The 24,693-nt window shown below is 47.2% G+C and overlaps 1 protein-coding gene across 2 annotated transcripts in view; it reads right to left on the bottom strand.

Annotated features, from left to right (window-relative positions):
- The window catches only part of Glt8d2 (glycosyltransferase 8 domain containing 2), a 37,077-nt gene extending 25,061 nt beyond the window's left edge, over positions 1 to 12,016 (bottom strand). The window contains exon 1 of one of the 2 annotated variants that reach the window (XM_006979868.4): positions 11,819 to 12,016. The gene's annotated coding sequence lies outside the window, so the exon portion shown is untranslated. The remainder of the gene's footprint in view (positions 1 to 11,818) is intronic. The other variant, XM_076554564.1, reaches the window with a different exon arrangement.
- Positions 12,017 to 24,693: the final 12,677 nt, after the last annotated feature.

Genomic DNA, 24,693 nt, shown 5'->3' with positions numbered 1-24,693 from the left:
TTCTGCTTAAGCCAATAAATTTCTTCTTTGCTTGAACAAGGTTCAGTTTCTTCCTTTTCCTTCCTTCCTTCCTTCCTTCCTTCCTTCCTTCCTTCCTTCCTTCCTTCCTTCCTTCCTTCCTTCTTCCCTCCCCTCCCCTCCCCTCCCCTCCCCTCCCCTCCCTTCCCTTCCCTTCCCTTTCCTTTTTCCTTTTTCCATGTAACCCTGGCTGTCCTAGAACTCACTCTGTAGACCAGGCCGGCCTCAAACTCATAGAGATCCACCTGTCACTGCCTCCTGAGTGCTGAAATTAAAGGGGTGTGTCACTATGTCTGACTAGGTTCAATTACTTGAAAACAAATACATTTGCTATGGCATGTGTGTGGGGTCACTGGGTCCACTGCCTCCTTCAATTCTTACAATTCTTTTTCAAGTGGAGACATTACTCTTCTTTGAGTGAGGAAATGTGGCTCAGAAGGGCTCAGAGACTCCAGTGCACATCCTGCCTTTGGAATTCTCCCCCCGCGATGTTCCTGTTTCAGGTTTCTGAATCTTCTTGTTCCCTTTGCTGTCTTCAGCTTCCAGTCAAATGTCAAAATCACACAGTTGGTCAGTGACAGAACAGATATGGACCATTAGAGCTTTTCCGAATGCATGAACCACAAAGTTCTGGAACTCTCGCTAGGGGCTATTCTGATCCCACCAGGGGCCAGTGAGTTTGGCTCCAGGTGGTGGAGTTTACTCTGCTGGTGTTCCACTGCACACACATAAGTTGAGCAGGTTACTGGGACTATGAGACCCTACTGGTTACTATCAGGTGCTGGTGCAGCTGCAAGGGGGCTCATCTTTCCCTCTCGGGCTGCCCACTCCACAAGATAAAACAAGCAACTTCAGAAAATTAGCACTGGTGTGTCTAATAGCAAGGCACTACAAGGAGTTGAGGAGGAGGGATGCTCCTGATGAGGAGGAGGGATGCTCCTGATGAGGAGGAGGGATGTTCCTGATGATGAGGAGGGATGCTCCTGATGAGGAGGAGGGATGTTCCTGATGAGGAGGGGGGATGCTCCTGATGATGAGGAGGAGGGATGCTCCTGATGAGGAGGAGGGATGCTCCTGATGAGGAGGAGGGATGCTCCTGATGAGGAGGAGGGATGCTCCTGATGAGGAGGAGGGATGTTCCTGATGAGGAGAGGAATGTTGCTGATGAGGAGGAGGGATTTTCCTGATGAGGAGGAGGAATGTTCCTGATGAGGAGGAGGGATGTTGCTGATGATGAGGAGGAATGTTCCTAATGAGGAGAGGAATGTTGCTGATGAGGAGGAGGGATGTTCCTGATGAGGAGGAGGAATATTCCTGATGAGGAGGAGGAATATTCCTGATGAGGAGGAGGGATGTTCCTGATGATGAGGAGGAATATTCCTGATGAGGAGGAGGAATATTCCTGATGAGGAGGAGGAATATTCCTGATGAGGAGGAGTGATGTTCCTGATGAGGAGGAGGGATGTTGCTGATGAGGAGGAGGGATGCTCCTGATGAGGAGGAGGAATATTCCTGATGAGGAGGAGGAATATTCCTGATGAGGAGGAGGGATGTTCCTGATGATGAGGAGGGATGTTGCTGATGAGGAGGAGGGATGCTCCTGATGAGGAGGAGGGATTTTCCTGATGAGGAGGAGGAATGTTCCTGATGAGGAGAGGAATGTTGCTGATGAGGAAGAGGAATGTTCCTGATGAGGAAGAAGGATGTTCCTGAAGCAGACGGAGTGTTGGAAGCCCTAAGCCACATGGCATCTCCTTGAGAAGCAGAGCGTTCCCACAGGAAGTCTGTTTTACACAGAGGGTGGAATGAACCTCTGCAGTAGAGTGCTTACCTAGCACGTGCATGGTTCAGTCTGCAGCACTGGGGGTGTGAGTGGGGGGCATGTGAAATTGTACCCTCTTCTCTATCTTACAATTCCATCTCCTCTCTGATAGCATGGCTTCAAGGGCCTTACAATCGCGGTGGTAAATACAACAGGAATGTCTGCAGTCATAGACCAAATAGAGATCATTCTCCAACACGCCTGGCATGCTGCTAGGTTAGAGGGGAATCTTGTAGTCAGATGAGCCAAGGTTCAAATCCTAGCACCACCATACATAAGATCTCTGCCCTAGGAAAGTTAAGATACCATACCTACAATACCACTTTGCAACCGCCATGCTTAATAACTAATTAAAAAAATATATAAATCTCAATAATTTAGTGAGAGGTTGTTGGGAAAGAAACTCATAATCTCAAAGTATCACCTGATTAGTTATTAATTGCAAAAGGGACTTCTCAAGAATTGAAGTGGAAAATCCCATTTCAAGAAAGTGAATGCACTCAGTATCACCAACAGCAGAAAAACCTGAAACTCTGTGCCTCAGGAAGTGCGGGACACCAGGATATCCCCTCCAATGGCATTTCATCTATTCTATCAAGAACAGGGCACAGTCAAGTCCAAACTGTGCTTCATTCTGAACTCTCTGGGCCTCTTTGAACATGTGGATGTCTTGACAGAAAACAGAAAGGCTGACTGTTGTCAAGAGAACACGATGTGCTTGTCAAACTGCCTTCTAAACATTTACGCTTCTCCATTGACTGGCCGGCTGTCGGCTCTGGTCAGAGCAGCTTCTTCTGCAGTGGTGACAGCCGGACTCACAGCACCTCAGAGCACTGGCAACAAGTGAGTTCTCAGTCATAGACGGGACGCTTACACAACCCGCTCCCAGCTCAAGAAACATCATGGGACAGGGGGCGGGAGAAACGCAAGAGCCAGAGCAGAGTCTGGCACTGTGGATCACGGTCTTCCAGGCAGCACGTGACCTGTAGAAGACCTGCACAGGATGGGTCTGTCGACATTCTGCCACACACGGGGGCTCTCACCACCCCCTGGGGCTTATAGGCAGGGAGTGGGTGGGAGGGGGCAAGAAAAGGTTAAAAAAAAAATCTTGGGGCTGTAGAGACCACTCAGTGAATGGACCAACTCTGAGTTCAGTCCCAGCACTCACGTTGGGCAGCTCATGACTCCCTGTAACTCCGACCCAGGGGATCTAAAGCCTTTGGCCTCCTCAATCAATATGAACTTTTAAAAATACGGGAACATCTCTAGAGACTTGACATGAGGTTAAATAAATGGCCCTTGGCTGCATATTTAAAAACAGGGATATCTGGGTGGTGGTGGCACACGCCTTTGATCCCAGCACTAGGGAGGCAGAAGCAGGTGGATCTCTGTGAGTTCGAGACCAGCCCGGGCTACAGACTAGTTAGTTACTGTTCTGTTCCTGTGATAAAACACCATGGCCAAGACAACTTGTGGGAGAAAGAGTTTATTTGGGTTTATGGCTCCAGAGGGCTACAAGTCCATGACGGTAGCACTCTGTGAATGCTCATCTCTAAGCATCCCAGGACAGCCAGAGCTACACAGAGAAACCCTGTCTCAAAAAAACAGTGAGTAAATAAATAAATAAAACCAGTGATATATTTATTATTGGAAAAGGTAAGGAATACTATTGCATCAATGATACATTTCCTTAGTGGCTAGCTATGCGGTTACACAGGAATATGTCCTTGAACACAGGAGATACATACGTATATTTAGGGGTGAAGGGATGGATGTTAAGGGGTGCATAGAAAGAAAGTGATGAGCAAAGCCATTGTGACACAATGCTAATGATTAGTTGAGTTGGTGAATAAATGCTCACTATACACTTCTGCTACATTTTGATAAGTCAAAATTTATCTAAGCAAAAAGTATGGGAACATCACATGAGCAAGCTTTTTTTTTTTCTTTTTTAAGATTTATTTATTATGTATACAGTATTCTGCCTACATGTGTCCCTGCAGGCCAGAAGAGGGCACCAGATCTCATTACAGATGGTTGTGAGCCACCATGTGGTTGCTGGGAATTGAACTCAGGACCTCTAGGAAGAGCAGTCAGTGCTCTTAACCACTGAGCTATCTCTCCAGCCCCATGAGCAAGCTTTTGTGAGGATTAAATACAACAACCCCAGAACACTCTCTAACCCTCCTGTGGCGACAGCAGAAGCCTCATTCGTAAGAGGTGCTGACTGGGTGATCCTGGGGAAGTCACTCCTCCCGCCTCAAGTCTCATCATAACATGTAGAACAGGTAACTTTTAGCGAGAACATCCTAGAACTTGACACGAATCTTCCTTCACATACATTGACAGAGATCAAAAGACTCAGTCTGGTCAAGATGTCCATAAGCACCACCAAAGAGAGCTGCAGATTCGACATACCCACTAACAAAATTCCAGTGGTGTTTTCTAAGGTATAAGAAAAGTTTTCCTAAAACCCACACAGAAGTACCAGGTGCCCCATGTAGCCCAAACCTCCCTGAACAAGAACTAAGTGTCATACTTCCTGATGTCAAATTATAATTCCCAAACCACTGTGTTCCTGCCCTCATGCCTGCACTTGCTGCCACCATGGACTGGAAGCCCTCTGGAACCACAAGCCCAGATAAACTCTTTCTCCCACAGGTTGCCTTGGCCATGGCATTTTACCCAGCAACAGAACAGTAACCCATACACTCTGCAAGAGCAGTCTGTGCCCTTAGCCACGGAGCCATCTCTCCAGCCCCTGGGGTAGTTAATCATGATTGACAGCTTGACAGGATTTAGGAGTCACCTAGGAGACACACTTCTGTGGCTGTGAGGGTGTTTCCAGAGAGGTTTAATTAAGGCGGAAAGACTCACTCTAGGAGTGGCCCCATCTCATGGGCCCAGCTCCTAAACAGGATAAAAAGGAGCACCAGATTCATTGCTCTCTGCTGCCTTCCAGGCCCATGGCCATCCCACTGCCTTCCTTGTGGTGATGGCCTGAACCCCATGAACCAAATCAACCCTTCTTCTTTGATTTGCTTTTGTTGGGTATTTTATCTCAATGACAAGAAAAGTAACGCCGAGGTAGAGTGTAGTGGGTAGCCATTCCAGCTTTGATCTGGAAGTTCCAACCCCCATTGAGACTCTGGCAACTGTCACACCTACGAGGCATGGCCAGGGGAGGCGCCTTGAGACCCCGGTTCCAGGACCCTGAACGGTGAAGGTGGACTGAGCAGAGCTCCAGAGAACACTGCTGGACTGCGATACACCTTCCCCAGACCCCGCGACCTACCTATTCCTTCATTTGTAAGTTACGCCATTAAATAAATATCCTTTTAACTACGTGGAGTGGCGCTCACGTGGGGCAAATTCCAAAGGCCTGGGTGGCTCCCACCCTCTCCTCCCTGGCTGGCGGGTACCTAAACCTGCCTGCAAAGTTCCATATAAACAAGGAACGCCTACACAGTTCCATTCCCAAAAAAGGGAGCAGCTAGTCCGGCCTCAGTTCCCTAGCTTAGCCCCGAGACCAGCGAAAGAGGCACTCCCAGGGCACTGTCTGGGTCATCAAGGTCCCTGAACGCTAAAAGATTCCATGAGATGAATTCCTCAGTGGTATGCTCGCTCCCTCCTCCACACACTCCCTGCACACCATCTATAAAAGCTCTTATTCCCCCACCTTTCAGGGGGTGCATGTTCAGTCTCTTCTGCTGTCCCAATCTCTCTCTCTCTCTCTCTCTCTCTCTCTCTCTCTCTCTCTCTCTCTCTCCAGGGTTTCTCTGTGTGACAGCTCTAACTGTCCTGGAGCTCACTCTGTAGACCAGGCTGGCCTTGAACTCACAGAGATCCTCCTGCCTCTGCCTCCCAAGTGCTGGGATTGAAGGTTTGTGCCGCCACTGCCCAGCTCTGTCCCGGTCTCTTTAGCTCCCACCTCCTGAACGTCAACAGGAACACGGTGGAATACCCCTGTCTATGGTCTCTTTTCTTCTCTTCTCTTCCTCCTGAAGAAACCCTACCTACCATGTTTTAAACATTCGCAGTTTTAAATACTATTTACATGACAACCACACTCACATTCCTGTCCCAGCTCAAACCTCCCATATGGACTCCATATGCCTAAATCCCACTGGACACTTGACATCCCTGTGCGAAGGCATCCGCATGCTCCGATCTGATACTTCCCCAGGCACACATCGCCCAGGGTCTTCCCCAAACCAGTTATCCACAACCTCATTTTATAATTATCCCAACAAAAGGCAAATGTGCTGTCTTCAGTCTCTCCCTGTGCCGATGTGTAGACTGACGACACATCCTCTTGGTTTTGTTTTCAGAATACACCCAGAATTATCACCACCGCCAGGGCCTCCACCCTGGCCGACCAAAACACCATCTTTAGACTGTATCGTAGTCTTACAGAAGTACTGCCTTATCTGCCTTCAGCAGATCTACAGCCAAGCAGCTGTGCTGAGCCTGAGTCACACTGTGCCTAGTGCTCGGCTCTGCCCCAACCCTCCCCAGGTTTTCCAGGCTCCCGGGGAAGAGCTAGAGCGCAGACAGTGCCTCCTGTGAGATATCACATGACCACCCTGCCCGCCTTGCCAGGCGGACTCCAGCCTCAGAGTCCTTCCACTTGTCACCCCCCCCACCCACACACACACCAGTCCCCTCCCCCAACATCTGGAGTGTTCTTCAGGAGCTTGCCCCCTCTCCACCCTCCGACTCTGCATCTCCTCAGTAGTCACCTCCAGCCACGAGGCTGCCCCTGCTGCTGTCCCCTCCCCAACTCTGTTCCCCCAATGGAATATCAGAAGCTGTGACTTGTGTCTCTGTTCACCGACATGTGTTCAGCATCTAGCAATATAATCTCTCAAACATACCAAAGGGCCCGGATGACTGTGCTGCCCTGTTACAGGACGACCACAAAACCTGTGTGTTCATCATGAACTCAGCGCCTCAGGCCCTGCGGGGATCCACATCTCTTCCCTCACTGGAGCCATCACTGGCTCTGGTGACTTACACCTCCTAACTTAGAGTTAGGTCCTCCCTCCCATCCTGTTTCATCTCGCCCCCTTACTGGCTCTGCATGACTTCCCATCTAGCCTTCCTGCCCCCTCCCCTTCCCCAATAAATCTTCGACATAACTGCCTCATGGATTTTCTTGTTTGATAATTATATAAAGTCAACGTGAAACATATGAAGCTGCAGCAGCCTCATTTTTTTTCTTTTCTTTGTTTCACTTGAAACAGTTCAAGTTTACAAGAGTTAAAAGAATAAATTACCCATGGGCTCTTTCTTCACCAGCTCGCTAGCAAGGTGTTGCATTTGCTCAGCTGCCCTACTCACAAGCACGCATGCGCGTGCATGCGCGCTTTGAAGTTGCAGGCACTGTGCGTGCGACATCACCCCTTAATATTTCAGCACGCCTCTTTTAGAATTTTTGCTTGTTTGTTTGTTTTCCGAGACAGTGTTTCTCTGTGTAGCCCTGGCTGTCCTGGAACTTTCTCTGTAGACCAGGCTGGCCTTGAACTCACAGAGATCTTCCTGCCTCTACCTCCCAAGTATTGGGATTAAAGGCCTGTGCCACCGTGCCTGGCTCAGCATGCCTCTTGTAAAAAATGAGGGTAGGGTAAGGACAGGGGAAATGGTTCTGTGGTTAAGAGTGCTGACCACACAAGCATGGAGGTCTGAGTTCAACTCCCTAGCACCTACGTAAAAAAAGCCAGGCACGTCCATGTGCGCCTATAACTCCAGTGTATGGGGACAGAGAACAAGCCTAAGACATCCTCCTACAGAACCAAAATGCCATGACCATATCTAAGAAAAATAACATTAATAGCATCACCCAATAAGCAGTCCACACTCAACTCCCTCTGTTCCGATCTGGGGTTCTATAGCGTGGCGTTCTGTCTTTAGTGGCCTTTACTCTAGCTGGTGCCATTCCCACTGCTTTTTCACTTGTCACAACTCTGACAATTGTAGGGTGCTTCAGAACTGTTCTGGGCAGATGGAGACGGTGTGGCTAAGCGGTGCGTAGGTGCAGCTATGTCGGGGAAATAACACCTAACGTCCGATAACACGGGGTAACTTCAGCTGACAGCACACAGTTGGACAGAGCTAGTGATCTCAAACGTTTCCAATACATAAAAACAAGGTGAGCCGGCTGTCGTGGTGCACACCTTTAATCTTGAAAAAACCAAAAGGGGAAAAAAAAAAGGAGAGAAAACGGTATGGAGAATTCACCGATGGATACCAGGAGAACACCAGGCAAGGCACTCCCTGCCTGAAAGAGGTGAGGAAAGAGCCTTCCGGGCAGGGATACCGCTTGAGTTAAGGCTGAGGACAAGAAACCGTAGAGTTGGCTGTGGATAGGCTGACTGGTGGACACTAATCATGAGCTGTTCAGCATGGCCAGAGGTGTGACAGTCAGTGGAGTTGATTCACCTCAATTTTTGGTGGTACCCATGAGGGATTTTAAGCAAGAATGGAATGTTCAGAGTTAGGTGGGGCCGTAGGCTAATTTTTAAAACTGACAGATAACTGTGTATTTTTACAAGGTACGGTGTGATGTTTCGATTCATGTGTAAAGTGATTAGCTGGCTAAATTGATATTCTATCACATCAATCAAAAATCTTTTTCTTTTCTTTTTTCTTTCTTTCTTTTTTTTTTTTTTTTCTTTTGAGACAGGGTTTCTCTGTGTAGCCCCAGCTGTCCTGGAACTCACTCTGTAGACCAGGCTAACCTTCAAGCTCACAGAGATCCACCTGCCTCTGCCTCCCGAGTGCTGGGATTAAAGGCGTGCGCCACCAGTGCCCCCAGCCTCCAAACTGTTTTCTAAAGTCATGCTGTACCTGTCGCCTTTCATGACTGCCAAGGACAGGAGTGTGATGCCCCCCTGGGTCTGCCTGTCCCTGTCCCAAGAATAGTTTGAATGGACAACAGGACAGAGAAAGCAAGAAAGAGAGGCTGTGATCACTCTGCTTGTCACCCCCTGAAAGAAAGGAGTCAGCTCATCTAAGATGAACCAGTGGTCCCATTCCAAGGATGGAGGCAGAGGGTTCTGGACAGGAAGTCCCTCAGCTTTCGCCTCTATAAGCTTTTCTAGGCTGAACGACTTCCGAGTCACTGTTTTCCTGTGGTAATAACAGTCACCTCTCCAGTGTAGAAAAGCCTGTCGGCCTGTCTTCAGACAGCCAGAGGTAGAGTTGGGAGTTAGTAAATGTCAATGATGGAACAAGGGATTCCCAAAGCAAGGTGCTGAATGGTGACAGCTTCAAAGAGGAGAAAAAAGAAAACAGAGGGCGCAGGCAGAGAGCTAGGTTAGACGCAAGGAAAGACGGAGCATGTTCAGAGCACCACCCCCAGGACGCTGCAGGGCAGCTGTTTTGGACCTGAGAAGAGTGCTTTCAGACCAAGTAGTAGCCAAGGAGCTCAGCTCTGTCTTGGAAGAAAAAGCGGGACGAAAAAGGTCTCAAAATTCAGAGCCCCAAAGACTTATTTTACATGTCAGCTCTAATGAGTTGGTAGAGGAGTTGGAGATTGCTAAATGAAGGAGACTGCGAAAGCCATCACCAGGCTCTTGTTTTAAAAGGGTAGAGACAATGACTGATTAATCGGATCTGCCCTGTGTGCAGGTAAGCTGGGAAAGATCTGGAGGTGCAAAGGGAGATGGAAAATAAAGGCAAAAGTGCCCAAAAGTGTTGTTGAATGATTTAAATATAGGAGGTCGTGTTCAATGCTGGTAGTTGAAATACCATGAGCTCTGTAGCCGAACAAGGGATGCCTTGAGTGATGTGAACACGTCCCACGGGGGCATCATCCCTCCTGAAATCACTCCTACACCAACTCCCAAAACGGGCGTTAAGGATCAAGTCTTATGCACTTGAACGTTTGGATCCGAACTACAAACCATATCCAAACCATAGCAACAGGGGAGGAAGAACAAGGCAAACCCTTGCATGTTCACCGGGCGACCCCTTGCATGCTCATAGGTCAACCCCTTGCATGCTCACCAGGCGACCCCTTGCACGTTCACCGGGCAACCCCTTGCATGCTCACCAGGCGACCCCTTGCATGCTCACCGGGCGACCCCTTGCATGTTCACCGGGCGACCCCTTGCATGCTCACCGGGCGACCCCTTGCATGCTCACTGGGCGACCCCTTGCATGCTCACTGGGCGACCCCTTGCTGCTCACCGAGCAATCCCTTGCATGCTCACTGGGTAACCCCTTGCATGCTCACTGGGTAACCCCTTGCATGCTCACGGGACAACCCCTTGCATGTTCACCGGGCGACACCTTGCATGCTCACCAGTAGTGTTAAGAGATAGGGCTTCATAATAGGAGCCAAAATGAAAACAAGCGTGGTCAGAACAGCAGACCCCAGAGCGTGCTCCAAGCAACGCTCACTGACATGATAAAATGGCTCAACTTTGGGAACTACTGTGCTAAATGCCCACTTTTAAGTGATAGTCTTTGTTGTGACATTTCCCAGGACATTTAAAGCGTTCTTCTACCTTTGGGTCCATCAGTCAGGGGTTTGTGGAGCTCCTTTCTTGTGGGACTATGCCTTTCTGAACAGTCTTTGAAAAACTGACATTAAAGAAGCGATGTAAGAAACGGAGTTCCTTGGGAATGAGAAATGAAAATTTCGTGGCTATGAACCACCCCTTTGTCTCCAAGAGGAAAGATGAAGGGCAAAGACGGAAGAGAGGAGAGAGAGCTGGGGGTAGGGATTTGAGGGGAGCAGTGGAGAAAGCAGGGTCCTGGGGAGAAGACATGTTGGGAGACCAGGAGCACCTGAAGCCACCAGAATGTCAGAAGACCTCAAGACAGGGACCTGCCCAGTGCAGGATGTATGGTCGCTCCAGTTCCCAGCACCGTCGCCGGCAGCTCTGCCAGGGAAGCGGGGCACCCGTGTGTCACACATGACATTATATCACCTTATTTCCACTTTACAGACGAGGAAATGCAGGCACGTGCAACGTGATGTGACCAGAATCAAGCTCATAGATCTCCTCGCAGGCACACAGCTCCCTCTTTCACTGCTGGAGGGGGCAGCTCTGTTGTTGGCTGTATCAGAGGGAGGACTCGAATTCCGTTATGTAACACAAAAAGGATACTGCCCCGAAGTGCAATACCAAAACATTTAGAGAAAAACGAAAAGCCAAGACCAACCCACCAGCGTCACACTGGCTGCCGGGCTGCATGGGCCAACCCCTGCAGGACTGATCTCCACAGCACATTGAAGCATTTAGACAGAATCTATGTTCTCTCTCTTTTCAAACGCTGTGCTTACTATCTCGTCTTAACTTCTATCACAAATTACCTATGACTTCTCTATGGACTCCTCTGAGATGTTGCATGTACTGCTAAAGAGAACATAAGACAGTTTTAGGATGCTAAAGCAAACACTGTGACTTTTGTACTATAACAAACTCAAAGAGCTCTCCGGTTGCCAGTTCTCTTTCTGGGTATGGAGGCCCCAAAAGAGTTTCTGAGGACAGATTCCAAAAACATGAATCATGACTCAGTTAAGTCATTTAGGCTCAGAAACAGACTCACATTAAATGCTAGCATTGATCTCTGAACTATCTAACTCCTGATGCCCATCCTTAAAATCCAAAGCAAACAAACAAAAAAAAAAATCATGCTATTAGGGCCGGGGTGGGAGGATGGGGATAAACTCTCCTCTGCAAAAAAAAAAAAAAAAAAAAAAAAAAAAAAAAAAAAAAAAAAAAAAAAAGCAGCCCAAGATGTGAAAAGTTTGTACACTGAACATCTTGGATTTGTCGTGATAGCAAAGCTTCCGTTAGGATGCTACCATTTCAAAGCAGGGGGCTTCTGGAGGCTAACTCTGTGGAGCGGGCAGTCTGAAGTCTCTGATGTACACATCTTTGAGTCCACAGCAAAACAAGCAAGCGCCATAGCTAGAGGAGGCGAAATGGAGAGGGTATCTGGCTCGTAAATTGCTTTATTTACCTGATGGCTGGTGAGGGAGGCTTTGGGTTCCTTGGTCCAGAACCCGGGCAGGGCGGAGCGTTCAAATTGCCGCTGGCCTCGCAGGGGCCGCTGAGCTTCGCTCCTGCTGCTTCTAAGATCCCATTGGAAATCCCTAGGGGCCCGGGGAGCCCCGAGGCCAATACACGGTTTCCAAGAGAGTGTGCCTCGGCTGTCCACACCCACCTCCGCTTGCGTTGACTTTGAATGGCTCGGGTTTCTTCCACCCCCTCCTTCACCGGCTGGGAATCCGAGCCTTGGGCCCAGAGGCTGCTCCTGAAACCTCTTCCAGATGTGCTCCCAAGGCAGGGCGGACTGGCTAGCTGGCGCGGACTTCCTCTCTCGGCTTTCTCTTGCAGTCTGCGTGCGAAACTCTCTCCAAAACGAGGCTGTTCTGGAGTAAAAGATTCAAACCCAGGGAAAAGCAAATGCTTGGAAAGAGAATTTATACCAAGATGTGTCTTACGTAAATTTCAAGAGAAAGCAACAGTCTGGCTCGAGCTGGGAATCTTTTTTAAATCTCCTGGACATTGCAATGTTGCTATGGCAAATCAAAACGCAGACAACTGCGGTCTTCTAAGGAGGCTGCGATAAAGACAGACGCTTCCAGATAAGAGTGCATTTCTGCCCGAAGTGGAGAGGAATCAGGCAGGGAGGGAGCAGACTTGGTCCCAACCTCTTGCGCTCTGTAGTTTTGCAGGTGGTGATCCCCAGAAACCCAGGAATGGCACCAGCGCTTTGCCCAGGATCGCGGAACATATTTTACAACGGTCCCTCTCGGCTGCTGTAAAGAGGTCCTTGCTGGCTGCCTCCGTTGCAAGCGGTCCTTTCCTTCATAAATATAATGCAACTCACACTGTAACTTCAAATTTCCAAGACTCCTCAGTAAGAGCTGCGGTGCGGAGAGGGGGTGGAAGTGGGGTGGGGTGCCTGTAATCCTTGAGAGACAGAGACAGTAGGGGTCAGGAGTTCAAGCCCAGCATAGGCTACATGAGACCTTGCCTCAAAAAATAGATAGATAAATAAACAAATAAATAAAAGTTAAAAAGGATCATCCACATTAATAAAAGTATAAAAATGTTTTTTAAGGATGTTTCTTACTTTACTCAGTGTACATGAGATATTTCAACCAACAAGTAGTATAAAATTCGTAAAAGACACTATTTTTTAAAAAATTGTTTTTACTACGTCTTTAAAATCTGGCATGGATTTTGCATTTGCAGCAAATCCCACTTCGACATTAAATTTCTTTTTTTTTTAAAAAAAAAAGATTTGCCGGGCGGTGGTGGCGCACGCCTTTAATCCCAGCACTCGGGAGGCAGAGCCGGGCGGATCTCTGTGAGTTCGAGGCCAGCCTGGGCTACCAAGTGAGCTCCAGGAAAGGCGCAAAACTACACAGAAAAACCCTGTCTCGAAAAAACCAAAAAAAAAAAAAAAAAAAAAAGATTTATTTATTATGTATACAGTGTTCTGTTTGCATGTATGCCTGCAGGCCAGAAGAGAGCACCATATCTCATTACAGATGGTTGTGAGCCACCATGTGGTTGCTGGGAGTTGAACTTAGGACCTCTGGAAGAGCAGTCAGTGCTCTTAACCTCTGAGCCATCTCTCCAGCCCTTAAATTTCTTAATATACATTTAGATGTCACAAACTGAACACTTTAAAAAGTAGAACACGGGTGGGCGTGGCAGTGTGGGCCTGTCAGCCCAGCTACTGGGAGGCTAAGGCAGAAGGGATTGCTTGCTAAGGGCATCTGGGATACAGTGGGAGTTTGAGGTCAGCCTGGAGAACTTAGTGACTCAAACCAAAATAGAAAACAGAGATGGGTAGAGCACTTCTCCCACGACAGGGCCACAAGTTTAATCCCTAGCTGGAGTCTCATATCCCCCGCTGTTTTAAATATACTTAAAATAGTTCTAGTGCCAGGCAGTGGTGGCCCATGCCTTTTTGTTTTGTTTTGTTTTGTTTTTTGTGTTTTTGTTTTTTGAGACAGGGTTTCTCTGTGTAGCTTTTCGCCTTTTCCTGGAACTTGCTTTGGAGACCAGGCTGGCCTCGAACTCACAGAGATCCACCTGCCTCTGCCTCCCGAGTGCTGGGATTAAAGGCGTGGGCCACTTTGCTCTGAGCACTTTGTAGTTCAAAGCTGATCTGTAGATGATGTTTGTCAGCTTAGTGATGTTATTATTGTCCACGTGAAATTGTTGTTGTTGTGGGGCCCCATCTTCTTCCTGGAGACTTCAGTTGATGTTAGGCCTGGCTGTGAATTCCTGCAGAAAACTGTTAAGAGACTCGAACACAAAGACATATATATGCAGCTAATTGAAGCCTTTTTTCTTTTTAGAATTAGTATTCTATATGACCATTCATATCTTAACAAAGTTTAAAATGTATATATATATATTAATCTTATAAATTTTGATATTAAATTCATACTTTAAGAAAAGTTTAAAGAATCAGGATAGAATCAAAGAGTTGAGATTAGTAATAGAATAGTCCCTTAATTAATTTGGCTTTTCTCCTGTCCCATAGCAGAAGATGGCTTAATTATTTTTATTAAAAAATAGTTCTAACAGCAAGTGTAGTATTCATTTTTCCATTCAAATGAATGAAAATTTAAGATTCAGTTCTCCAGCTTCACTAACCATGTTGAAATACCCTTAAGCCACGTGGCTGGCAGCTACGGGGCTGAATATCGACATTCCTGAGGATTAAGTGTTTTCTGGACTTAGAGATGGAGGAGCAGTGTTAGAATATCTTTCAATCACATGGAACTCGGAACACTGACAAAACAGACCCATGGCTTCTGCTTCATTTTGTTCCCAGCATTTGTGTTAGGTAAACTGAATTTCTCTCCACCTTTCAGATGAGGAAGCTGAGGCTGTAGGGGAGATAAAGTCCAATGTAGCAAAGTAATTTAGTGTTGATGCTGGGATTCCTGGTGGATACTCCTCAACTATCTCCTTTGTTTTGTTTTTGAGTCAAGGTCTCACTATGTAGCCCTGGATAGACTGGAACTCACTGTTTACTAGGCTGAACTCCAACTCACAGAGATACACCTGCTTCTACCTCTTAAGGGCTGAATTAAATGTGTGAGCTGCCATACCTGGCTCTAGCTCCTTTTAAATTTTTATTTATTCATTTTTTTTAGTTTAAAAAATATTTTATATGTATGGGTGTTTTGTCTGCAGGTATGTATGTGCCTTATGTATGTATCTGGTGTCGGAGAGGCCAGTAGAGGGTGCTGGGCCCCTGGAACTAGAGTTCCAGATGGTTCTCTGGTGCTGGGAACCGAACTCAAGTGCCCTGCAAAAACAACTGTTCTGTTGCTCCAGTCCCTCTAGCTCCTTTCGTTAAAAAAAAAAAAGTGTGTGTGTGTGTGTGTGTGTGTGTGTGAGAGAGAGAGAGAGAGAGAGAGAGAGAGAGGAGAGGAGATCAGGAGAGAAAGAGATTATTTACTGGATCAAATGCAACTTCACAGTGGCTACACTACCGAAGAAAAAGTGATTCTCCCATTGGCTAGTGACTGCCAATGGCTGCTCAGCTAGGGCCAAGACATCTCACGCTCCTCCCCCATCCATGTTGACTGGATAGTGTTAACATGGATATTGTACAAGTCTGTGAGTTCACCAGCACAAGGTCATTTCATGTCTAGAAGGCAGGATTCCACTATCCCCGCTGCTTGTTCTTTTCTCTCATATATATATTTCCAAGTGTGGGTTTCTGCATGTGAGTGCAGTGCCTGAGGAGGCCAGAAGAGGGCATCAGAGCCTCTGGAGCTGGAGTTACGGGTGGCTGTGAGAGACTTCCTAGTGGATTTGAGGAGCCAAATTTGGATCCTCTGAAAGAGCAGGAAGTGCTCTTAACCACAGACTCAATATTCTCTGGTTTTTAAATTCTTTCATCCTTCTCTTCTGCAGTATTTCTTGAGCTCTGTGGGGAGAGGAAGAATGATGCAGACGTCCTGCTTAGGATGGAGCACTCAAGAGCAGTTGTAATGGCTATATTGTTCGGGAAGACTCTGGACTCCCCCTAACAACAACTCTGGGGAGGTATCCCATGGCTGGCACTGGGATTTTCATTTGATAACCCAGCCTTCTGGGAGCAGCATTATCCACTTACGGGGGGTGGGGAGGTAGCAGATATGGTAGAGTGGTCCTCAGTCTTGTCCTAAGGCAGCTCGGCAGACAGAACCTTAAGCTGATTCCCGTCCAGGTCACTTCATACTAAGGTCACCTCATCTTCAGCTCTTATCTACTTAGGAGAATGCTTGATCAGCCTGCTGTTGAATAAGTGGATGAAACCCACTCAAAAGTGAGTTTCAAAACTGAGTTTCAAAACTGAGATAATAACTGCCTTCACAGGACCTACTTACTACTCCTATTAACTGAAATCTCTCTGATGATTATTTTTGGACCCTTTCCCTGATCTCTAATGTCCAGCTCCTTTCCTTTCTATTCCTGCTGTGCCACACTTTGAGGACACAAGAGCTTTCTTATCTATGGCCAATGTTTCCATGTTGTATTTGTGGATTCCTCCTTATGAAATAAATGAGACGGGAAAGAGATACAGGCTATCAGTGACATGTTAATGGTGCATTGGCACCCAGTGTGGACTTTGGAGCTCAGTTGTTATTTTTACATATTATTGCACGTTTTCAGTTTCTTCATCTATTAGGAGTTCTGTTAGGAGAGGCCTAACAGAACTGAGGGCTGAAATGTATCATGCATGCCAGATGGTGGTGGCACACATCTTTAATCCCAGCACTCAGGAGGCAGAGGCAAGCGGATCTCTGAATTCGAGGACAGCCTGGTCTGCAGAGTGAGATCTAGTACAGCCAGGGCTACACAGAGAAGCCCTGTCTCAAAGAATAAAAACAAACAAACAAACAAACATGATTTTACATTATACATATATAATACTCAGAAAAGCCTGATAAATGGAAATTAGTATTGTTGGTGCTTTCAAATCATACTTAAATGGAAATTTAATGATAATATTTAGCTAATTTAATTTAGTAATAGTTTTATATTTATATGGTTAATTGATAAAAAATTGAATATATTCAAGATATATATCATGACCAGATACATACACAGACACAAACTATGTACTGATTACCAAGTCAACACATCACCATTTATGTTGTACATTAGATTCCCAGACTCTGATCATCTTACATCTGTAAGTTTGTACCCTTTGACAAACATCTATTTTCTCTAACTTCCTGGTCCATCCATTATTCTATTCTCAGTTTCTTTAACTTGGACATTTTTAGATTCTCTAAATAAGCTTTTTTGTTTGTTCGTTTGTTTTCTTTGAGACAGGGTTTCTCTGTGTAGCTTTGAAGCCTGTCCTGGAACTTACTTTGTAGACCAGGCTGGCCTTGAACTCACAGAGATCCACCTACCTCTGCCTCCCGAGTGCTGGGATTAAAGGAGTGCACCACCACCGCCTGGCATGCAGCTTTTATAGTATTTGTCTCTCTTTGTCTGGCTTATTTCACTTAACAAATTGTTAAGGTTCATCCATGTTGCTCCAAATGTCAGGATCTTCTTCTTTTTATGGCTGAGTAATAGTCCAGAATACATATGAACCACGGTTTCTGTGTCCTGCCATCCATTACTGGACACTTAGATTGTCTCCATAGCTTGGCTATTGTGAGCAGTCTTCCAATGAGTACAGGGACACAGCTGTCTCTTTAAGGGATGGGTGAAGCAGAAGAGTGCTTGCCTAACGGATGTGAGGCGTTCAGTTCAGAACCAAAACAGGCATTCATTGAGATACTGATTTCATTTCCTTTGGATGTATATCCAGAATTGGGGTGGCTGGATCATACTGTAATTTTATTTTCAAATTTAAAAACTTTATTTATTTAATGTGTACATGTGTGCGTGCCAGGCATCCTACAGTGCACATGTAGACATCAGTTGGTAACTTGTGGGAGTAGTAGGTTCTCTCCTTCCACCATGTGGGTTCCGGGGATCCAGCTCCTGACACTAGGCCTAGCAGCAGCTCCCTTTACCCAGTGAGCCATCTTGCCAATTCTCTGTTTTTAACATTTTCTTTGAGAGACATCCATACTATTTTCCATAGTAGTGTACCAATTTTATTATTGATATTGAATAAAGAAACCCTGAGATGATCAAAAACACCAATGACAACCAATGTTGGAGAGGATGTGGAGCAAAGGGAACACTCCTCCACTGTTGGTGGGAATGTAAACTTGTACAACCACTGTGGAAATCAGTATGGCGGTTTCTCAGAAAATTAGGAATCGAACTACCTCAAGACCCAGCCATCCCACTCTTGGGCATATACCCAAAGAATGCTGATACATACCATAAAGATACATGCTCAGCTATGTTCATAGCAGCACTATTTGTAATAGCCAGAACCTGGAAACAACCTAGATGCCCATCAACGGAAGAATGGATGAAAAAAATGTGGTACATATACACAATGGAGTACTACTCAGCAGAGAAAAACAATGAAAGCATGAAATTTGCAGGCAAATGGATGGAACTAGAAAAAATCATCCTGAGTGAGGTAACCCAAACCCAGAAAGACAGTTATGGTATGTACTCACTCATTGGTGGATTCTAGATATAAAATGAACAATCAGACCACAACCCATAGAACCATAGAGGCTATATATATAGTATGGAGGTCCCTAGGATGACTGTGGCATATAATAAATTTCAGTTTTACTCAAAAAAAAAAAAGAAAAGAAAAAAGAAACCCTGAGATAAGAAACAGGAAAAGAATTACAGCAGTAAGTTATTTGTAACTTTGTACAAATGTGCTGACTGCTTTGCCTCGTGTTTTAATTCTTCTGTACTTTATTCCTTCGAATGGAAACTCTATGAATATCTTACCTGGACAGCAATGTCTGTAGTTAAAATGCCTCTGTGGTGTTCTGAAGCTAAGGGAAGCATTCCAGGGGAAGTCACTGTCTGGAACTTCCTAGAAAGCTCCCGTTCTTCTGGCAAAGGACCATTTGGAGTCTTGCCCTTTCTTCCTGTCTGAAATCCAACCTTGATGCTGGAAGAGGAGCGGCCACTTTTCCTTTTTGAGGATCAAAGGCCCACAGTGCTGCAGATGGCCACCCAAGCTGTGCAGGGAGATCACGGCTGAGTGGGTCAGCGTCCTGACGGGACACAGATGACTCACTACAGTCTAGGAACGTCGGAGATCTCTAAAAAGTGCTGCTGCTCTATGTGGTGGAGCATATCTTTAATCCAGCACTCAGGAGGAGAGGCAGGCTGATCTCTGTGAGTTCAAGAACAGCTCGGTCTATCAAATGAGTTCCAGAGTAGCCAGGGGTACACCGAGAGACCCCCACCTCAAAAGAAGTAAGTAAATAAATACAAATGAATGAATGAATTAAAAGGGACATTGTTTGAAAGTGTAGTTAGGGACAGGGACATAAAGTTGAGATGGTGCACAGCACCCTGGGCTTGGCAGTAACCGGGAGCCTCCACCACCATGCTTAGACTGGGTCTCAGTTGTTTTTTAAATAAATGTTGAAAAGAAAATCATTGGGCTGGAATGATTGCTCAGTGGTTAGAGCACTTCTTGCTCTTACAGAGTTCGATTCCTGGCACCCTCATTGACAGCTTACAACTACCTAGAACTCCAGCTCTAGGGGATCTGATGCTCTTTTCTGGCCTCTGAGGGTACCTGCACACACACACACTAAAAAAAAAATCTTAAAAAAGAAGAAAATAATAATTATTCTAATAAATAGGTAGGCTATATCATACCATATAGCCCAGTTATAATATAACCTATATCATCTAGGTATGCTCAAGTATTCTCTATGATATCATATATAATATTACTTCACACCATTTACTCAATGATGCATTTATCTCAGGACTTAGGTTCATGGCTAAACATGATAATTGCTGCCCTTCATGTGCACTTTTAATCTGTGGTACCATTTATCACTAAACTATGTATCTGAGTCATTACTCTTTTAGTTGAAAGTGGAACATTTATCATTTCTTCTTGCCAACCAGATCAGTATTTGCAGAGTCTTTTTTAAAAACATCTTAGGTAATATTTACTCATATTTTTCAGCAGTTTCAGACCTGCATATGTTTTGATGATGCTCATGTTCCCCATCACCATCACCTCTTCTTGTGTCCCTCTCCTCCTGAACCCTTCCTCCTTCCCAACTAGTCAGTCCCTCTTCTTTTTTCCTGTCTTACGTGTGTGTCCCCCTGAATTTAATTAGGGTTGCTTATGAATATGAGTAGGAGGCTTTTATGAACTCACCAAAGCTGTGGTTACACCTGCAGAAGACCTGCAGCAGACCTACCCTACCAATATGCCTTCACGGATGGTGGGGGTAGAGGATGAAGCCCCCCTCCCTAAGGAGCTGTTGGCAGTTAATGAAATGGTGTCTCCTAAGGCCAATGAAGGAAGGAAGTATTTTGTAGTAGCCAATGAATCACTCCATGGGTCAAGCTGATTTCCCCCTTTTGTCTCTCATGGCCGGCATCCAAGATCACACACAGCAGGCAGAAACAACAATGGACACTCAATCCCTCTTGCTCGATGGACCTCGTAGTGGGTTATCACCTTGGCAGCCTGAGCTTCAGGGCTCTGGGCTCTTTTCTGCTACCCACTGAGGGGGTAACATCGGGGTCTGCACCTAAGTCTTGGCACTGGGTTCCCTGTTTCTCAGGTGCTGTAACTGGTTTTCTCCCTTGGCTCTTGAGTCCCGGCTATGGTAACTCAGTTAGGACCTGTAACAGGGCCTAGAGCTCAGCCTTGCTCTTCCCTCTGCCTCCTCCATGTCCTGAGACTAGGAGCTATAACAGACGTCTCAGGCACTCTCTGCTTCCTTCATCTTGAGAACAGTGCCTGTACCTGCTCGGACGCTGCTCTTGAGCCCACCTGTTAGCATTCCCCAGAACACAGAACCACGGCCTGTATCTGAGATACAACTGAGACCTTGCAGATTACACTCAGCTCTCTGCCACCCTTGGGCACTAGTCTCTTGCTCTACAACTGACTCTCCAATGCCCTGTAGCTAAGGGAGAGGATTGGAAACAGTAGTAATATGATGATGATATAAATTATAATCTTACTGAATGACCACTAGGTGCCGGATGGACAGTGCCCGAGTACAGCACATGTTCTTGCTTTCCTGGTAACAGTTCAAAAGAATACTAGACTGTCGGTGTTCTCTGTGCCTCCTCACTTGTTACTCACTCTTCTGTTCTCTCTGGCTTCTCTTCCTCCACTGAAAGTGGCTTACACTAGGCATTTGTAAATGCAACAGAGAGTTCCTCCTCCTACCTGAACTCGGAATGGCTTCGGAAGGAAACGGAACACAATAGTCGTGGAGGTCAAAAGGGAACTTGGTGAGGGCTGGTATCTAAAGGAAGCCGCAGGCGAAGGGGGCTTCATGAAGGTGGAAGTGGTTTTCAAAGCCAAACCCATTGAACAAGTCCCAAGTTCCCCTTTCCACCGTCTGTTATAACCTTTAAAATGCTGTCCTCTTGGGGGACATCACCAACCCTCCTTCTTCTCTCCCCTTTCTAATCTCTCCTCCAAAATGGTGCCTACACTGGTGTTCCGTCCTGCTGACACCTTGGTTCTGGAATTCTGTTCTCTAGAACTGTGAGACAATTCTGACAGTTCTATCAGGTTTTGTTTGGTTTTTCAAGACAGTTTTTTTCTGTGTAGTCCTGGCTGTTCTGGAACTCGTTCTCTAGACTAGGCTGGCCTCCAAGTCAGATTCAGAGAGCTGCCTGCCTCTGCCTCCCGAGTGCTGAGATTTTTTTTTTAAAGATTTATTTATTATGTATACAGCATGTATGACAGCAGGCCAGAAAGAGGGCACCAGATCTCATTACAGATGGTTATGAGCCACCATGTGGTTGCTGGGAATTGAACTCAGGACCTCTGGAAGAGCCGTCAGTGCTCTTAACCTCTGAGCTATCTCTCCAGCCCCCCAGTGCTGAGATTAAAGGCGTGGGCCACCATCGCCTGGCTCTACTGTTTTTATTCTTTTAAAAAAAATTATTTTATGAGTATTTTGCCTGGAGGTATGTCTATGAACCACAGGTATGTCTGGTGCCTGTGGTGGCCAGAAGAGGGCGTCAGAACCCTTGGAACAGGGGTTCCAGATGGTTGTGAGCAGCTATGTGGGTGTTGGAAATCAAACCCAGGTTCTACTTTTTATTTTCTTTTTTATATTTTTGGAGATAGGGTCTCTCTACAAAGCCCTGGCTGTCCTGGAACTCACTATGTAGACCAGGCTGGTGCCAAACTCACAGAAATCTGCCTTTCTCTGCCTCCCGAGTGCTGTTCAACTGTCTTAAGCCACTAGGTACTTTGATGTAGCAGGGCTGGGAAACAGGCTCTCTCCTAATTAACACTGGGTTTGCGACTTTTAATTCCCCCTTAAGTCTTTTTGTCTAAGAATATTAACAACAAGAATCTATCATATAATTGTTGTTGGTTGTTTTTGCTCTTTTGGGGGGCCTGCCACCCATCTCCCAAATAAATCACACATAGAGGCTTTGAGGGGGGCGGAGGTTGAGACAGGGTTTCTCTGTGTAGTTTGTGTAGTTTTGGTGCCTGTCCAGGATCTCGCTCTGTAGACCAGGCTGGGCTTGAACTCAGAGATCCGCCAGGCTCTGCCTGCTGCAATTAAAGGTGTGCACCACTGCCGCCCGGCTTAGAGGCTTATTCTTTTTTTTTTTTTTTTTTTTTTTTTGGTTTTTTTTTTTTTGTTTGTTTGTTTTTGTTTTTTCGAGACAGGGTTTCTCTGTGTAGCTTTGCGCCTTTCCTGGAACTCGCTTTGGAGACCAGGCTGGCCTCGAACTCACAGAGATCCGCCTGGCTCTGCCTCCCAAGTGCTGGGATTAAAGGCGTGCGCCACCCACCACCCGGCTAGGCTTATTCTTAATTATAAATGCCCGGCTTCAGCTTAGCTTGTTTCTTGCCAGCTTTTTGTTTTTGTGTTTGTTTTTTGAGACAGGGTTTCTCTGTGTAGTTCTGGTGCCTGTTCTGGATCTCACTCTGTAGACCAGGCTGGTCTTGAACTCACAGAGATCCGCCTGGTTCTGCCTCCCAAGTGCTGGGATTAAAGGTATGCACCACCACTGCCCGGCTGACAGGAGTTTTAATTAAAAATGTGGAGAATTCTCTCTTCAGAAAACTCGGGTGGATGAGAACTTAGAGATACTGTGCACTCAGCTTTGAGGGAGGTGAGGGTGTGAGGTAGGTGGATGAGAGAAATGAAACTGATAGGAGATGGGGGAGAATGAACTTCAGAAAATGGGCTGCACAGCGTGTGTTCCCGCAGTATCGTCTTGATAACCCGAGGCAGAGATTTAAATTGCTTTAAGCGTTTGTTTTACCACTTACTTTGTGATCCAGTTCGAACTGCGTTTGGGGATTAAGGGCTGTAAGGGTCTACTGTTGGAGGCATTTAGCGGTGAAGGCTGGGAGCCGTGAACATAGGAGCCTGTTCGAATCCTGCCCCAGGTCCTTTTCTGTGTGTACCTGAGCAATTTCCGTAGCCATCCGCCTCACTTCCCCAACCACAACGGGGAAGTACCAAACTTCCTGAACAGTTGCAAAGACTGCGTGTTATTATAAAGAAGGTAATTTAGGATGGTGCCTGGGTATGGAAGAAGTGTCAGCTGTTAGCTAGCGGTGGCAGCTGTGGTGGTCAGTAGTGTCAGCTTGATAGTGAGTCAATAGTGTCAGCTTGATAGTGACAGTCAATAGTGTCAGCTTGATAGTGAGTCAATAGTGTCAGCTTGATAGTGACAGTCAGTAGTGTCAGCTTGATAGTGATAATCAATATGTCAGCTTGATAGTGAGTCAATAGTGTCAGCTTGATACGATCTAGGTTTACCCGGGGGCCAAGCCTGCGGGCAGGCCTCTGAGGGGTTATCTAGGTTGATTAAGATGGGGATAGATGTGAGTGGCACCGTTCCCCGGGTTACCATCCCGGACCAAACAATGTGAAAGGCCGCTGGGTTCCAGCATTAGTGGCTCTCCGCGGGTGAAATGTGACCAGCCACCTCCTGCCAAGCCTCCTTCCTTCCTGCGACGGGCTTCCTTCTCCGTGGGTCAAAATTAATCCCTTTTCCTTCAACCGTTCTGGTCAGGGTATTTTATCACAGCAACAAGACGACTCGTACACCTGCTTCCATCAGACGAAAGCAAATCCCCTTGGGGGCGAACTTTGCCTGTCTAGGCCTGACACCTCCAAATCTGATCGGAGCTGGGGCAGCGCACTTTCTGAGCCACGGTCCGGGTCCGGGTCCGGGTCCGGGTGTTCGGGTCCCCGGGTCCGGGTCCGGGTCTCCGGTTCTCCGGGTCCGGGTCTCCGGGTCTCCGGAGGTCCGGGTCTCCGGGTCCGGGGGTCCGGGGGTCCGGGTCTCCGGGGGTCCGGAGGTCCGGGTCTCCGGGGGTCCGGGGGTCCAGGGGTCCGGGTCCGGGTCTCCGGGTCTCCGGGGGTCCGGGTCCGGGTCTCCGGGTCCGGGTCCGGGTCTCCGGGGGTCCGGGTCTCCGGGTCTCCGGGTCCGGGTCCCCGGGTGTCCGGGTCCAGGTCCGGGTCCTGCCATCGGCGGGACCCCGGTGTGAGATGACAGATTTGCCCAGCGCTGGGGACCCGCACGGCGGCGGCCACAGTTCGGAGGGTGTGCCACGCCCACGCGGAAGATGCTGCAAGCGGCCTTGAAGGACCCGGCGGTCCCGCGTCCGCGCGCAGCCCACGGAGGGCCACGGGAGCTACGGCAGCGGCGCAGCGCAGGCAGGGCCGCCGGGAGGGGCTCCATCCTTGGCGGCGCCCCGAGGGCCACGTCGCCACGGGCTGGGGGGGC

Source organism: Peromyscus maniculatus, chromosome 18, assembly GCF_049852395.1.
Source record: "Peromyscus maniculatus bairdii isolate BWxNUB_F1_BW_parent chromosome 18, HU_Pman_BW_mat_3.1, whole genome shotgun sequence".
NCBI lineage: Eukaryota > Metazoa > Chordata > Mammalia > Rodentia > Cricetidae > Peromyscus > Peromyscus maniculatus.
This window is presented reverse-complemented; position numbering and strand designations above follow the sequence as displayed.